We start from the raw sequence: 17,738 nt of genomic DNA, 5'->3' as shown, positions 1-17,738 counted from the left end.
TAACATACAACCGAACATTCTACTCCATGTGCAGAAATTTGCCGAAAGACAAAGATACATGGTTGCGTGGCTTCAAAGTCCTCATAACACAGACACATATCATGAAGATTTTGACGAACCTCCCTGGATACCAAAGATGAACTGTCATGAAATATACAGCTCCCATAGAAATAAGCTCCAATTAGCAATTTCATGATGAATATGCCTGGCTTAGAAAAACATATTAACCCAATTGTTTGCACGGAAGTTTAATTTTATTTTCCTTCTGGGGACTAACATTTCCCAGAAATGAAAGCTCTACATAAAAAGCAAATTAATAATTTTCTATAGTACAATGTTTTCAAAAATGTTAAATTCTAAGTGTTTTTAAATAATATCAAATAATTGTTCACCTGTTTTCCATCCAGATCAAAAAATATTTTTAATTATATTAGCTTCTAAAACAAAAGTTTTACAGCAAAACAAGAAAACAAGAAGAAAACTAATCAAATAAGCACATTAAAAAATAGCCATTATCTTAAGTAAAACACAAAGTCATTTGATTTCCTCACTTAAAAGTAGGAGCTAACCAGTGTGTACACATGTACACAGAGTGTAGAATGATAGACTTTGGAGACTTGGAAGGGTGGGAGGGTGAGAGACCAGTGAGTGATAAGAAATTACTTTATGGGTACAAAGCACATTATTCAGATGATGGATACACTAAAAGCCCAGTGTATACACTTCACCACTACACAGTATAACCATGTAACAAAATTGTGGTTGTACCTCTTCTTACATTTATAGAAGTAAAGAAAAAGTACGTAGAAAGATCACTAACATTAAATCATGACTATTATAAACTTACAGCATCTTTCTGATCCATTAGCTTAAAAAAGACTAATTTTGAGATTTTTTTAGTTACTTTGAAATATTGGTTTTTCTCTCCATGGTTTTCAACTTCAAAATGACAAAAGTAAAAAAAAAAGAAAAAAAAATTCACTTTAAAAACGTGTTCTGCTTTTAAAAAAATAAGTAACCCAAAAGTCAATTACTGACTTTTTTATGTGGAGAAGGTGTTAACATGCACCAAACTTTTGATATTACAACAATATTATTGAATAAAACAAGATCTGCTAACAGGTTACTAAACAAAAGCCAGATATGAGATTCTCAAAGACAGTCTTAACACAGCTAGGACCATCTAGGAGATCCAAAAGTACCAGATTCAAGAGTTAATCCTTTCACAAAAGGAACTTGCTTAACAATCAAAAACCTTAAAATAGTTTGTGCCTAGCCAGGCCAGCTACGTAATTTGTGGGACTCAGTGCAAAATAAAAATGTGAGGAACTTTATTCAAACATCAGAGGAAAAAAAGGCTTTATGCTTTCTGCTACTATTTCTCAACCTGTCTTGGTTCCTTTTTATTTGCTTTTTAAAATTCCATTCCCTCAAGCACAGTGGTATTCCTGGTGCAACGGCAGACCCTCACAGGTACCCAGGACCCCTGCCGGTGACTCAGTACTCAGCATACAGAGGCACAATCACTGCCCTCTCTACGTCCCTGCCCAGGCCCCTAAAGAGTTGGAGAGTGGCAGAAGTCTCTGGGCAGGGGCAGAGAGCAGGCAGCTCAGAACTTATCTCAAGGAGAAGGAGTGGGAGGTAACAGACCCTGTATGAGCTGAGATTCCAGGTCTCCATTGTCCCATGAGACTTCATACACAAAACATAAATCCAAAGATTAAATGTTTCAACATGTTGAGACAATGTCCACAAACATTAAACCCCAAGCCCTTCTCAGTGTGTGTGTCCCTCATTGGCCCTGTGTGACTGCACTCTTCATACTTCTAAGAAGTATACTACGTTGTGGAGATGGCAGTAAGGGAAGATCAGATGCCATTAGGAGCTCCACTTAGAAGGCCTTGCTGGAAACATATAGGAATAGATTTTTAAAAAGTATTTTCACCCATCACCTTCTACGGTTGCCATACTGTACAGAACTTATCTCTGAGCTGTTGCCATACAACATGTTTAATGCCATATCTTTATAAGTTTATGTCCATTGCATCTTCCCAATTGCAAGAATCCAAATTCCAGTATAATGGCTTGATATGGTCAGCAGCTTCTTTTAACCTCTTCACTTTCTCTCCAAAGCCTTCCCAGTCCCCCTTCATCACCATTCTACCTTTTCCCTCTATAAGTTACCCCATCTAGTCTCTGTATTCTTCGGCTCCAGCAACTCTTCCTTCTTGAGGGCCAAATGGGTCCTATTTCCTGATGAAAGGGCAATACGTACTGGAGGGCAAAAAGAACAAAGTTTATTATACCATTCCAGTCTTATGTTTCCTATTTCCCTACGCAAGGTCATGGGCTGACCAGGCTGCACTTAGTTGCATCTCATTCACACTGTCTTGTCTTTCTTCATGATGTTCCCATGTCAATTGCATAAAATCTTATTCTGCAAGATCCAGATCAAATGCATCTTCCTCTAGAAACCTTCTCTGACCATTTCATTCCACAATAACCATGGGCTTTCTCAATTTCATGAACAGGAGTTATGGGGCATGCTGCCTAGCACATGACAGTCAGTCAATTATCATCTATAGAAAAAAAAAAAATACAGAGCCAGGTGCGGTGACTCACGCCTGTAATCCCAGCACTTCGGGAGGCTAATGGGGGCGGATCACCTGATGTCAGGACTTTGAGACCAACCTGGCTAACCTGGTGAACCCCCATTTCTACTAAACGTACAAAAAAAATAGCCATGAATGTTGGTAGCACCAGATACTCAGAAGGCCAAGGCAGGATAATCACTTGAATCCGGGAGGCAGAGATTGCAGTGAACCGAGACTGTGCCACTGCTCTCCAGCTTGGACAACAAGAGCGAAACGCCATCTCAAAAAAAAAAAAAAAAAAAAAAAAAAAAAAAAAAAAAAAAAAAAAAAAAAACAAAACAAAACAAAAAAAAAAAACACGGCTCACATTTTAAGTCAGTGTTATATGCTACTATGCTATTTTTTGTCATTCTTTCAAACTCTATTATTAAGTTCTTGAGAACAGAGCTTTCCTCCCATGAAGAATGAAGAATGAATAAATTAATGCATAATTAGTCACTACTTTAATTCTATTCTTCTAGTGTGTTCTCTTCTCATTCTGAAGCAGACATTACCAGGGAGCATTTACTCTTTATTCTCATAATCTTTGTCAATTCTTACATTCAGCTCTTTCAGTGCCCTCTAGATAGTTTCCCCAGTCAAAGAAGAAATTGAGAACATTGACATTTTTCTCACTGCATCCTGCCGAAATATTGACTATCTGTCAGCTCTTGGATTGTGTTACATTGGCTGAATAATCATCCCACTGGGGGCTATTTCTCTAAATTTTATGGTACAAATAGCACACTGCAGGCACTGAATAATGTGATTATTATTGTAACAAAAGGAGCACAGTCCCCTATACTCTTATGACAAAATTAAGAAGCATAAGGGAATTGTTTGTGTCAAGCCAGGAGCAAATGGAGAACAATTTTTTTGTTGAAGGTATTCAGGTAAATCTCATTTGCACAAATTATTATTAACAAATGTGTTGTTAGTTCATTTTATCCTTCATTATAGGAAGATAAAACAGTTGTTATAAACAGGTCTAAAAAGTATGTACAGGGAAAAAATTTATGATGTAATGGTGAGTACAAAAAAGAATGTTCAAAAATACACAAACGACTTAAACTGCATAAATGTGAAAGAAAGATGAAAAAGAATTCAATTAGTATAGAATAATGATTGTCTCTAGCTAAAGGGAGGTAACAGAGAGAGATTTTTCCTGTCTATATATATTTTCTTATATTGAATAAAGTTTTCTTCAAGAAATGTGTTTTGTTATCAGAGAAAAAAATAAGCATATGTAACAAATCTGAAAAATCATGACTAATAGGAGGTGGAATAGACCTGTTTTTTTTTTGGTCTCAAAATTATTCTTGTATCCCCTTAGCTAAAGGCTACAGATACTGGACCATACATGTTCTTCCAAATTAAGAGATTATCAGATATTTCTTTATGTATATATATATATAAATGCAATATTCATAAATCTATAAATTTATATATATATATATATATATATATATATATAGTGTTTTAGGTTTTGGGGTACATGTGAAGAACATGTAAGATTGTTGCATAGGTACATACATGGCAATGTGGTTTGCTGTCTTCCTCCCTAACATCTATCTGGCATTTCTCCCCATGTTATCCCTCCCTAACTCCCTGCCCCCCACTGTCCCTCCCCTAGTTCCCCCTGACATACCTCAGTGTGTGATGCTCCCCTCCCTTTGTCCATGTGTTCTCATTGTTTAATACCCACCTATGAGTGAGAACATGCAGTGTTTGATTTTCTGTTCTTGTGTCAGTTTGCTGAGAATGATGGTTTCCAGGTTCATCCATGTCCCTACAAAGGACACAAACTCATCGTTTTTGATGGCTGCATAGTATTCCATGGTGTATATGTGCCACATTTTCCCTGTCCAGTCTATCATCGATGGGCATTTGGGTTGGTTCCAGGTCTTTGCTATTATAAAGAGTACTGCAGTGAACATTCATGTGTATCAGTCCTTATAGTAGATTGATTTACAATCCTTGGATATATACCCAGTAATGGGATTGCTGGATCAAATGGAATTTCTATTTCTAGGTCCTTGAGGAATCGCCACACTGTCTTCCACAATGGTTGAACTAATTTACACTCCTACCAACAGTGTAAAAGTTCCTATTTCTCCACACCCTCTCCAGCATCTGTTGTCTCCAGATTTTTTAGTGATCGCCATTCTAACTGGCGTGAGATGGTATCTCAATGTAGTTTTGATTATCAGATATTTCTTAAGGACTTGCTTAGAACCAGCAGAACAGCTCTGCTATCAAAAACATCACCATCACACAGCACACCACTGCCCTAACCCAGCTTACAAAGATGACTAGAACAATCGTTCAGCATTTTAGATTTGTCCACTCAGGGGCTCACTGCTGTGACTTTCTCCTTCCTTCTAAATCAAGCCAATGGTTAAATGATTCTGCAAAAGAACCACTCAGAGCAAACAGAGATGTTTACAAGAAGGGGAAAAGAAAATCTCATTTTTCAGTTGCACATACATTTACACACTGGCTTTGCTTCTTTCTCTCTTTGCCCAAATAAGCAGAAACAAAGGAACTGTAGAGATGACAAGAAGGAGAAAGTAGCTTCTGATCTACCTGAGTTTCTACTCTTTGAACTCTATGAAAAAATAGTGAAGCTTGAGCTGCTTCCCAAGCAAAGATCCCAATTTCAAAGCCGGTTATATGGTGTATTATTAGGATTTCTTACTGAAAGAAGATGAGGACATGTTGGAACTCAGAAGATGTTCATTCCCAAGTGAGGCCTTCTGAGGGACTCATGCTAATTAGCTGGAAGAGGATTACCACAGTAGCAGTTAAGTGAGGGAATTTTACTTTTTTTTTCCATCCATTATCCGAGGCTCTAATACTGTGAAGGAGAAATGGAGACCCAGATGGTCTGTTGAATAAATGGTTATCTATGCTGAGAAACAAGCCATTATAAACTTAAGAGGCTTAAAAGAATATCTGTTTCTCGCTCTCTCTCTCTCTCTCTCTCTCTCTCTCTCTGGCACGCTCATGCATTTTTCTATGAATTTACTGGGCTGACCTGGGCAGTCCTTCTCCTGGTCTCACTTGGAGTTTCCTTTGAAATTACAGTCTGAGGTTTGGAACTGGGTCACTTGGAGGCTCAACAGGGACACTGGGCCTTTCTCCTTTTTTTATTTAGTCTCAGGACCTCACCTCTCACCTATCTACATGGTCTGTCCAGCATGAGCAAGTGTTCCATGAGGAAGAAATGAGAAACCTCAGTCCACTTGAAGACCTGGCCAGGACTGATACAGAGTTACTTCTACCACAGCATAATAGTTAAAGCAGTTCCATGGCCTACCCTGATTCAAAGAAGAGAGTAAATATGCCCCTTCTCATGATTCGGGGGAGACAAATACTTTATGGTCATCTTCAATCCATCAGAAATGAGAAAGAAACCAGGAGGGAAATGAAAAACTCCGTGGATCAAGCACCCCTTCTTGACACTAAATCCTAGGGCCAAGTGCAAGGCAAAGCTAGGGAGAGATAAATAGTTCTATATTGGATATAAAATTGAATTTAACTTGAATCAAATTGGACTGCACAAGATTTTTATACTGGAACATATTTAGAGAGCTACAGGATCAGTCCTTCCTATCATTCACAAATAAAAGGACCATGATTGGACCTAGGAATAGAATGATAAAATTACTATATACTTGTACCAAAAGAATAGTGCTTATTCTATTCAACAGAACTGTTACTTTCACATGCTAATTGAGCCTAGACAATGAAAAAGGGAATTTTTCAGTCAGAAAGTAAACTGAATGATTTAACTTATATGCACTTACAACTTGTCTTTATAAGCTATTCATTTGCTGCATACTAATTAGTGCATATTAAATGCCAGATACTGTGTCAGGTTAGATTTTCAGCTTATTTTATACTGTGAGAGGCTTTTTCACCTGGGTTTACAACTACCAGAAACAAACTTTTTTGATATCTTCAAAGCTGATGAAAAACCAGGACTGTGAAATGGCATAGCATGGACTTGTGACTGGCCCAGCGTAGTCTCTATGGCATTTGAGTTGCTGGCTACTTCAGGCTGCCAAATCCCTTCTTTGGATCTTGACTCAACTATACACAAAAACTTCTGGGAATATTAGAATATGCAGACGAATATCAGATATTGTCTTTATGATACAAAAGTCATTAATAGCAAGCCCCCAAAGTGTTCCCAAAGCTCATGCAGTTGCCTTGGGATTTCCTGGATTCAGACTGCCCCTTCAGAGATAAGGGTTGGAAGTGATGGATCTTACATACTACAAGCTATATTTGAAATAATCTCTATATTCCCTCAAGGAGATACTCCTTTTTGATAAATCTTTAAGATGGGAGACAAGAAATACTTCTTTAAAAATATCTTTGTATAGGGCAAAAGAAATCAATATAAAAATGTATACTACTTCTTAGGTATCAACCAAAGGGAATTAATTTGTATAAGATGGCTTCACTGAAATAAGACATATGGAGTGTCAGTCTAAGTGATATTTCATTGCACATGTACCATAAGAATTCTTATATTACAGTGAATTGTTGAATTCACCCGATTTAATTATGCAATTTCCCAAAATTTTTTGAATAGTAGTCACATACCAATAAATTCAAAATCAATCTTTTTCCAGCATGAATCAGGTAACCTTGGATATAAATGTAGAAAGAAGAACAGTATCTTTATGATAGAAACTATAAGGCAAGCCATTTATACATTATATAATGAGAGAGAACGCTGTCTCATTACACATTGCAATGAGAGAAAAGACCTAATTGTGCATGTTGTTTTATTATAACATAGAGCCATATCCTTTATTTATAATTACAAAAATTTTTTAAAAGTCTTAAACACTGAAAGGTTATTATTTCTTATTTTGTTTTGTTTTGCTTAATAAATCACTTGGAATCAAAACCTAACCTAAATTAATGAAGGCAATTTATAATTCTTAATTATCATATGTAGACAAAATACTTTCACCTAAAAGATATTAATGTATTTGATTACAGGCCCTTGACTTCACTTACGGTATTACAGTATGTAAGATATATATACCTGACTACCTTCCTAAAATCCAAAATATGTTGAATTTCAAAATCTATCTGACCTCAGAGGTTATGAATAAAAAATTATTAACAGTTTGGGGTCATTAAGTCACTTATTTTAAAAGATATGTTCTATTTCTAACATAGGTAATAAAGCACTAGAGAAAGCTCTTATTTTCTCATTCTCTTAGTGGGCACATTTCTATTGATTATTTTTCAGATGTCATGTTTTTTAGTCAGTTCTACATTTCTTCTGGCATAAAGGCAAACAGAAAGTGTTCTGTTATTGCTAACCTCACTAGTCATTGGCTAAAATGCAAAATCTTAAAGGACTTATGTCGCCTCAAATGTCTTAGGTAAGAAAGCACAATTTTTTCTTGATAGTAGAGTATGTGTAACATGAAATACCTATGATCTTACAAAAGTATAATAAATTGGCCTTTATTTGTGACCTGCTAGAATCAGTTGTCTCTCTTCACACTGAGGATGGAAAACCAGTTGAGTTAGTAAAAATAAAATGACAGAGAAAGAACAAAAATGATAAGCATTTAGGGGTTCAGACTCAAAACAAATAGTGAGAAAGCAATTAATCCTATGTGATGCTAATTAAATCTCTATTACAGTATTTATAATCTCTATAAATCAAATAATAATTTAGGTCTTAAAGGAAATGTTCAACAGAAATAGTCAAACATGGTCAAAAGGAAAAGAAAGTTACAACAGTTAATATAGACCATAATTACAATATGACTATATTTTATTTCTTGGAACACATGTTGACCTATCTTTGATCACTGTAGAAGAATTGTAAGATATGCAATATATGCAACTATAAGATAGGTAAAGTGCATGGCATGGTTCTGCAATTTTTTAGCCTTATCATCCCAGTAATTAATATTAGAATATCGTCAAGCCTCTTAAAATTAAAACTGAATGTTCAAACATCTTTCAAATGATTTTATAAAATTTAGACATACTAAATGATACCAAAAAACTGGGAGGAAAGAATGTTTTGTACTAGTTGGTTTTTCTTTTAACAGAAATAATTCATTTAAAATAGATTCTGGGATTTTTCTTCAAAACTTAACATATGATTATACATTGTTAAGGAAAGTAGATGTATCAATTAAGGAAAATTGGAGAAAAAAGAATGAAACAAGCAGAAAAAATGACCAAAGAGCAGAAATCTTTAAGTGTCCTGAAAGACAAGAAAATGGACTGGAAGTAGTAGTCATGATATTTCCTATTTAGAACAGATAGACCAGGAAGACTCTGCCTGCACAGGCGTCATCAAAGGAAACAACTACCCCACCAGAATGGGCACTGGATTTTGAAGATAGATGGTGTATTACATGCTTCCAATCTCAAAGGTACCCAGCAGGAGAGAATTGCTATCAATTCACTCCAATCGGTGTCACACTTTGGCACAGCAGAAATCCACCCAACATGGAGGTCCAAAATTTGTACATAAGCTGTTTTTTAGGGTACTATATATCATGAGAACCAAATAACTGTTGGAAATCCATTAAACAAATGAATTCAGTTTTAAAAAGCTAACTATCATCTCGAGGTACCAGAGGTCAGAACACATTTTTCAAACCTAAAGTGAATTTTCTACTTCTTGCCTGTCTTCCAGGTCCAGGAAAAAGAATGTGCTTAAAGGTGCTTGTCAAAGTTTATACCTTAATTAATACAGACCACTGAGTCTTGAATCTGTTCTGAATGTGTTCCTGGAAACTTAGTGTGTCGTTTTAATAATATGAGTGACAGCCAGAAACTTTGAGTTTTTCTTCCCTTTTGAGAAGAACCCACCTATTTTCATGATCTTTTTGCCTTTATTTCTATCTGTAAAACATACTGTAACAGAAACTATTTAGATAAAAATTACCACTGTGCAGAATGAGTGCATAGGTGATACCCAAGAAACTAAAGAAAAAAAGAAAACAAACGCTTTTGGACTGCAAAAATTTATATTATATCTTGGAAACAAACTGAAAATTCAAACATGTGACCTCTTATGAGACACTTGAAATAATAGTAGTTTGTGTTTAGTCTTCCCTCTGGAACCCTGCCAGAATGCAGTGAGAACCAAATTGCGCCCAACAGTGATTAGGGCAAGTGGCATTCATCCACTCACCCAAACAAAGCTCCTTGACAAATGACAGACTCAACTTTAATCCAGCATTGGCAAGCCATGGAGAAGTGCTTAAAATGATCAATAGTAAATTCACTCTCTCTCTCTCTAACTCTTGCTGTTTCACAGCAAGCAATCAGCATTTTCTCTATTGTATAAACACCAGAATCACTCATTCTTCAATATTATCTATTTCTTTTTTGAGTTTTTTTAATTTGTACATGATAATGTAATGTTTCCATACATATGTACATTCTGTAATGATCAAATCAGAGTAATTGGCAAAATACTAACAAATTGAATTCAACAGTATATTAAAAAGATGATTCAACATAGTCAAGTGAGATTCATCCCAGTGATGCAAGGATGGTTTAACATACCAAATCAATAAATGTGTTTCATCACATTAACCAAATGAAGGACAAAAAAATATATGATCATTTTAATTGATGCAGAAAAAAACATTTGACATAAATATAACATCCCTTCATGATAAAAACCCTCAACAAATTAGGCATAGAAAGTAAATTCTCAACACAATAAAATCTAGATCTACCTAACCAATAGCTAGCATCATAAAGATGGGGGAAAGTTTAAAGCTTTTTCTCTAAAACCTAGAACAAGGCAAGATGCTCACTTTTACCACTTACTTTCAACAGAATACTAGAAGTTCTAGTCAGAGCAATTAGGCAAAAGAAAGAAAAGGTACTCAAATTGGAAAGGAAGAAGTCAAATTGTCCCTGTTTGCAGATGACATGATATTATATATATAAGAAGAACCCATGTAGTTCACCAAAAAAACAGATAAATTCAGTAAAGTTGCAGGGTACAAAATCAGTGTACGAAAATCAGTAGTGTTGCTATATGCTAATATTGAACTATTGGAAAAATAGATTAAGACACCATTCTATTGACAATATCTACAAAATAAAAGGCCTAGGAGTAAACTTAACCAAAAAGGTGAAAGAACTCTACACTGAAAAGTATTAGACATTTTGAAAGAAATGTTAAAAGACGCAAATAAATGGAAATATATCCTGCATTCATGGATTAAAAGAATATTGTTAACTTGTCCATGCTACTTAATCTACAGATTCAATGCAGTCTCCATCAAAATACCATTGTCATACTTCACAAAAATAGAAGAAAACAATCCTAAAATTTGTATGGAACCACAAAGACCCCCCAATAACCAAAGCAATCTTGAGTTATGAGAACAAAGCTGGAGGCATCATACAACCTCATCATAAAACCTGACTTTAAAACATGCTACAAAGCTATGGTAACCAAAACAACATGGTAGTGGCTTAAATACAGACATATAGATCAAAGGAATAGAATAGAAAACCTAGAAATAAATGTACACACATAAAGGCAATTTATTTTCAACAAAGTTTCTAAGAACACCACTAGGGAAAGAACAGTCAATAAATGGTGCTGGGAAAACTGGATAATCCCATGCATAAGAACAAAACTAGACCTATATATCTCACCATATACAAAAAAATCAACTCAAAATGGATTAAAGATTTCAATGTAAGAATGGAAACTATGAAATTACTAAAAGAAATCATAGGGGAAACACTTTTTGACATTGGTGTGGGCAAAATTTTGTTTCTTTCCACACATATACCAATGTGATCATGTAAAAATATCATGTGGATCATGTCACTTACAGCACAAAACCTTTGCAGATGCCATGTATCCTGATTGTTATGTAAAATCCTCAGTGTAACCTATAAGGCCTTTGTAGACTCATCTATGTTTCTTAAAAACATCCTCAACCCAGAGAGTCTAAGAAGGGAATTCCTACCATCTGTTCCTTGAGTGACATGAATAATGTACCTGAGCCATTTCCCAGCAGCCTTAGCAGCTCCTTAGTAGACCCACTCATTTTGTTTGATGTCACAAATCTGAAAGAAAATTGCTTTACAAATATCACTGATACTAGATTACACAGCTTAGACCAGGGCAAATGAAACCTGTTCTCATGTGTCCTTACCACCTCATTACCTAAGACAACCAACACTGAAGACTCAGGCATTGTCAGGATTCTGGTTTCCAAAAGTAAAAATTGCACATAGGCATCACACTCACAGGAAGCAATAATCATGAGCAGTCACTGTTCATAGAGAAAACTTTGTTTCAAATATTAATAACTATTCTAATTATATATATATAAATATTTGATAGATCAAAGAACATTTATATATTGTAAATAAATATAAGTATAAAATAAATGCATGCTCACTTAGTATAATTGTGACCCTAGGCATCAGTGGATATAAATCTTCCTTCTCTGCATAATTTTTCCCAGGTTACATCAATGAGAAACTTTAGTTTTTCAAAATGTGTTACTGACTTCTTCTGATAATGAAATTCACCAAAAGTATAGGTTAAATGAAAAAAATTCTAGGGTCATGGAGCTTTGCACTCAAATCCTTTTATTTGGTTTCATTATAATTGTCCACATCAGGATTCTGGCAGTAAGCATATGATACACATATATAGGTTAAATGAAAAATGTTTAATAAGGAGATATTTATGTGTGTCAGCAAGTTTCAGGGAAACTGACAGGCAGAACTAGCTTCATGAGCTTCTGATCGCTATAGCTGCACGATTCTTGTGTTTAAATGCCCTCCACTTGGCTTAATGCTCAACAGTCCTCATCTTGAAATTCTTAATAATTTTTAACAAGAACCCCCACATTTTCATTTACACTCGGCCCCACAAATTATTCAGCCAGTCCTGTCAATAGGAAGTGTTGGAGGACCTGAAGTAATTCTGCTCCACACAGACTGCCTGCCTTCCAATTCAAGACTGCAAGGTCAAACCTTCCCTGGGTCTCCAGCCTGCCTACATACTTTACAGATTTTGCACACGGCAGTGCCAAAAATCCTGTGAGCAAATTTCTTAAAATAAAACTAAAAATAGACTCCTAAAAAATAAAAATAAATCCCTCTCTGCTCTTTTTCCCTCTCTATATATACATATATATAAATACATATGTATTATATTTAAATCTATCTACAGCTATACTTATATATCTATATAGAGATATCTATATATTTATGTATGTATGCATATATATACATATACATACATATTACATATATATAATATGCATACACACACTGAAAGAGAGAGAGAGTAGGTGAAGAGAAGTGACTTTATCACTCCTAAACTGAAAGGGGTAATCAAGTAGAGAAATAATTTGTCAGAGAGAGATCCAGAAAAATAAATATCCCAGATTTTTCTCTGATCCACCTGGCAATTTCCCTCCCAGATCCTCTCTTTGTATCAAGACAATTGGAAGCCAGAGGGCATCAGAATTCATTCATGTAACCCACAAACATCAGCCTCTTGAGGCCAAGCACCAAATGGAGAAAGGAGGTAATAAATCTAGAGCACCAACCAGCAGCACTAAGTATCCTAGTATGATTTTTCTAAATGTAAAGTTATATAATTTCTGGCACATGCAGTGCATAGCTATGAGTATAATGGTTACTTCCTCATCTGACCTTTTTTCAGCTCTATGAGATACAATTGCTATTCCCTTTTCACAGATGCAGAAAAAGAGACTTAAAAAGTTGAAGTAAAATGTCCGCAATCTTACTGCTAATCAAATGGCAAAGCCATTTTATATGGGTTCATATATTAGTCTGATTCCCAGAGACAGTGGTCTTGGCTACTTTCTAAACTGATTTAGGTGACTTTCTTTGTTGCACATTTGTATTTAATACACTCCCTCACACAAAATATTCAAAAGATTTCCAATATCTTCCTTCATATCTCATGGCCAACTTATATCCAACTCAAACAAGCTTGTTCTCCAAGATCATTCTCTTGGTAGGAAATAATCTCTGCTGGAATGAACCTAACAGCATCTTCCTGAAAAGTAAGAAGAGTTTTTCTCAGATTCTATATATCTATAGTCTTCAGCAGACTGCCTAAAATATTTTTTAATATTTTATTTTTTGTATTTAATTTGCTTAATCTACCATCTCTTTTGGTATTTTTAGAAGTATGTAAGAATAATAGGTTCTTTTTTTCACCATCTTTTGCAAGTCTGACAGCATATGTAGTTGAAAAATCAACACGTAGTAAATAAACTTTCCCATAGCTTAAGAATCTAGCATATTTGATCATTTCCAACAGCAGACCTGAACATAAAGAGAATTTTAACCTGATCTCAGACCTACTCACTAGGGCAGGAAAAGTACCAGGTGCTGACTCAGCTGCAAGTTCTGACAGGAGGTTAAATAGGACAGGGAAGCAAAATCTAATCTCTGATCCTAGTCTATGCAAATCTCCAGCAAGTGGGGCTCTAAGACCAAAGGCAATTCAGGATCAAATGTAGAAGCTGGACATGGCAGAATCACTGAAGTTCCAGAAGATACAGTCAATATCAAAGGTAGCTATCAGGGGTGGCAGAGTTTCATCTAATGGTCAGAGCTCAGGCTCAGAACACTCAGTTCAGGAGTGAAAATGATAACAGTAGGTCAGGGTCCAAAAATAGAAATTTCCCTGCATACTAAGCAGGTTACTACAAGAGAACTACAATGTAACAACTAGGTCATAGAAACAAGGAACAAGGTAGAAGCAGATTTACCCAACTAAAGCCTCATACCAAATACTCACAGCAAGGATTAATAATGAGAACAGGCATGGCAATCATTCTCTGTTAATGCCTGATTCAAGATAAATCAGACCAGAACAGCTGATGGAGGCAGGGACTCAAGACCAGACTGAATTCCACAAACGCATGCAGCTTGTATTTCAAATATCAGACAGTATATATTTTTAAATTTAGGTGCAAAGCAGAATCCAATTTGGAGCAGTGATATATGCTCTAGGCCATAAACTCATTGACTCATTCAGAGCACATATTATCTTTTGTTTTTGAGCTCTAAAGCCCCAATCAGTTCAAATCCTCTTAGTCAAAGTAAAAAGGAGGTTGTTAGAGGCTAGATGGAATATAACTTTGAACCAAGGGACTTCTATCAATTTTTGTCCTTTAATTTTTCAGAAAGTATGAGTTTTATATTTATAAAATTATATGCAATTATGAAATTTCATGTCATCTACAAGTTTTATGTAATCCATTATGTTTACTAGGGGGACAGAGTGCTATACATACATGAGGCTTACAAGTGAATATGTCAGTTATTTCTCAGTCAAGTAGCAGTTTGGCCATTGGCCTGCTACACTTAAGGAGCACTTACATATCAAGACTTTCTAAGTCATAACTAGAAAAGCTATTGTTCATCTATGCATCTTTTATTTAATCAGCAATTTACACATCCACAGAAACTGATGAAAATGGCATAGGTGGCAAAAGAAAGAGATAAAATTTTGTGACACTCCAAAGAGGATGAGGATGTCCCTTGTGCAGAGTGTAGACAATTAAGCTGGATAATTTTTTTTAATTCACTGCTCTCTAATTTTTTTATTATTATGCCTTAAGTTCTGGGGTACATATGCAGAACATGCAGATTACATAGACATACACGTGCCATGGTGGTTTGTTGCATCCATCAACCCGTCATCTACATTAGGTATTTCTCCTAATGCTAATCCCTCCCTGATCTTCCCATCCCCTGATATCCCTCCCCATGTATGACTTTTACCCTTCCTTTGCTTATTGTCATTTTTAATCTTTATAATTTTGACAAAAGCTTGGTGTACTACCAAATGAAGCAGACGACTTAACAGAATGATCAGGAAATAAGGCAATCAAAAAAAGCTCCACTAAAACCAATGTTATCCCAATGTGTGCATGCCCAAGGCTACACTCTTAATAGGCAATGCCAAAGGCTTCACATTATAGGGAAAACTGATTTTATGAAAATAGACAAATTAATCAACAAGCAATCAACAACGATGACAAAATCTAAGTCTTTGAGAGCAGGAAGAAACTCATTACTCAAGTTGCTAAAATACATTACTATAATAAAATATCCAGTTTTTTAACAACAGCAAAAATATAATACATGCAAAAAAAAACACAGAAAATAATGTAACCCACGAATAGGGAAAAAAGCAAGCAATACAAACTATCTGTGAGTGGGCAAGATGTCTGATTTAACAGCCAAAGATAGCTATTACAGATATCTTTATAGAACTAAAGAAATCTATGCTTAAAGAAGTAAAGCAATTATGGCAATATCTTATCAAATATAAATAATAGGGAAATAAAAATTATTTGAAAGAACCAAATGAAACTTTTGAAGTGACAGTGAAATAAATATAATGAAAATTCACTAGAAAGACTCAACAGGAAATTTGAAATAGAAGAAATAGCAGACTTGATGATAGATCCACAGATATTGTGTAATCAGAAAGAGAAAAAAAGAATGAGAAAAAGTGAACAAAGAAGCAGAAAACAATGTGGGATATCGTAAGTGCACTGATATACATGTACTTGAGAGTACCAGGAGGAGAGGTGAGAAAGAAGCATAAAATACATTTTAAATAATAATACCTAACAATTTTCCAAATGTGATAAAAATTATTAATTTATACATGAACTAGCACATTCCTTTATACATCTAAAAAGCTCAGGGGCAGGCACAGTGGCTCACATCTGTAATCTCAACATTTTGATCGACTGAGGTGGGAGGATCACTTGAGTTTAGGATTTGGAGGTCTGCCTGAGCAACATAGTGAGACCTCCAACTCTACAAAAAATTAAAAAANTAGCACATTCCTGTAGTCCCAGCTACTAGGGAGCCTGAGGCGGGAGGATCACTTGAGTTTGGAAGGTCAAGGCTGCAGTAAGTCATGATCGTACTACTGCACTCCAGCCTGGGTGACAAAGTGAGATCCTGTCTCCAAAAAAAAAAAAGTAAAGTTCAACAAACTCCAAGCAGAACTAATATAAAGAGATCCACACCCAGAATTGCTATAGTCAAGATGTTGAAAGCTAAATGCAAAGATAAAATTTTCAAAGCAGCAAGAGAAAAATGACTCGTCACAATGCAATTCTTATGAGATTAATAGCTGACTTATCATCAAAAACAATAAAGGCTGGAATGCAATGGAATGAAATATCTGAAGTGCTGAAAGAAAAGGGACTGTCATCTGGCAACTCTGTATCTATCAAAACTATCTCAATGAAGCCAAACTATGAATATTCACAGATTAAAAACTGAAAGAATTTGTTGCTGGAAAAAAACAAGAAATTCTAAGAAAAAATAAATGCAGAAACACGAAGAAATTTCTTTAGGCCAAAAGCAAGTGACCCCAGATAGTAATGTGAACACACACAAAAAGAACAGTTACGATAATTACATGATTACAGAAGACAGTATAAATGCATTTTTTTTTATCTTTACTGCTAATTGCTATTTAAAAGTTATATAAAATAATATCATGTTTTTAAATCTCTAACGAATAGAAATCTAATATATTTGACAATAACATTATTAAAAAAGTGAAAGGAAGCTAAGTTTGCTTGAAGTAAAAAATGATACCATATAGTAACTAGAATCCAGGGGAACAAATAAAGAGAATATAACACTCTGTAAACATACACTTGCTCTATGCTCTCTCCTTACCTTCTTTAGTAGTCATGAAAATATCTAAACTAATAATTATAACATGTATTAGGGAGGTTTTAATCTACAGTATCCCCCGTTCCGTGAAGGATATACTCCAGAACCCCTAGCGGAAGCCTGAAACCGTGGATAATATGGAACCCTGTATACACCATGTTTTTTCCTATATGTATATGCTTATAATAAAGTTTAGCCTATAAATTAGACATAGTAAGAGATTAATAATAACTAGTAATAAAACAATTATAACCTATGCCAGCATCACTACTCATTATTGTCAAATAAGTGTTACTTGAACACAAGCACTGTAATATCACAATAGTCAGTCTCATAACCCAAACAGCTACTAAGTGATTG

General features: G+C 35.1%; 1 long non-coding RNA gene across 1 annotated transcript in view; it reads right to left on the bottom strand.

Annotated features, from left to right (window-relative positions):
* Positions 1-14,242, bottom strand: part of LOC119469210 — a 204,184-nt gene extending 189,942 nt beyond the window's left edge. Inside the window, exon 1 of the long non-coding RNA XR_005198026.1 lies at positions 14,021-14,242. This is a non-coding gene — a long non-coding RNA (uncharacterized LOC119469210). The remainder of the gene's footprint in view (positions 1-14,020) is intronic.
* Positions 14,243-17,738: the final 3,496 nt, after the last annotated feature.

Source organism: Cebus imitator, unplaced genomic scaffold (genome assembly GCF_001604975.1).
Source record: "Cebus imitator isolate Cc_AM_T3 unplaced genomic scaffold, Cebus_imitator-1.0 Scaffold600, whole genome shotgun sequence".
Taxonomy (NCBI): Eukaryota; Metazoa; Chordata; class Mammalia; order Primates; family Cebidae; genus Cebus; species Cebus imitator.
This window is presented reverse-complemented; position numbering and strand designations above follow the sequence as displayed.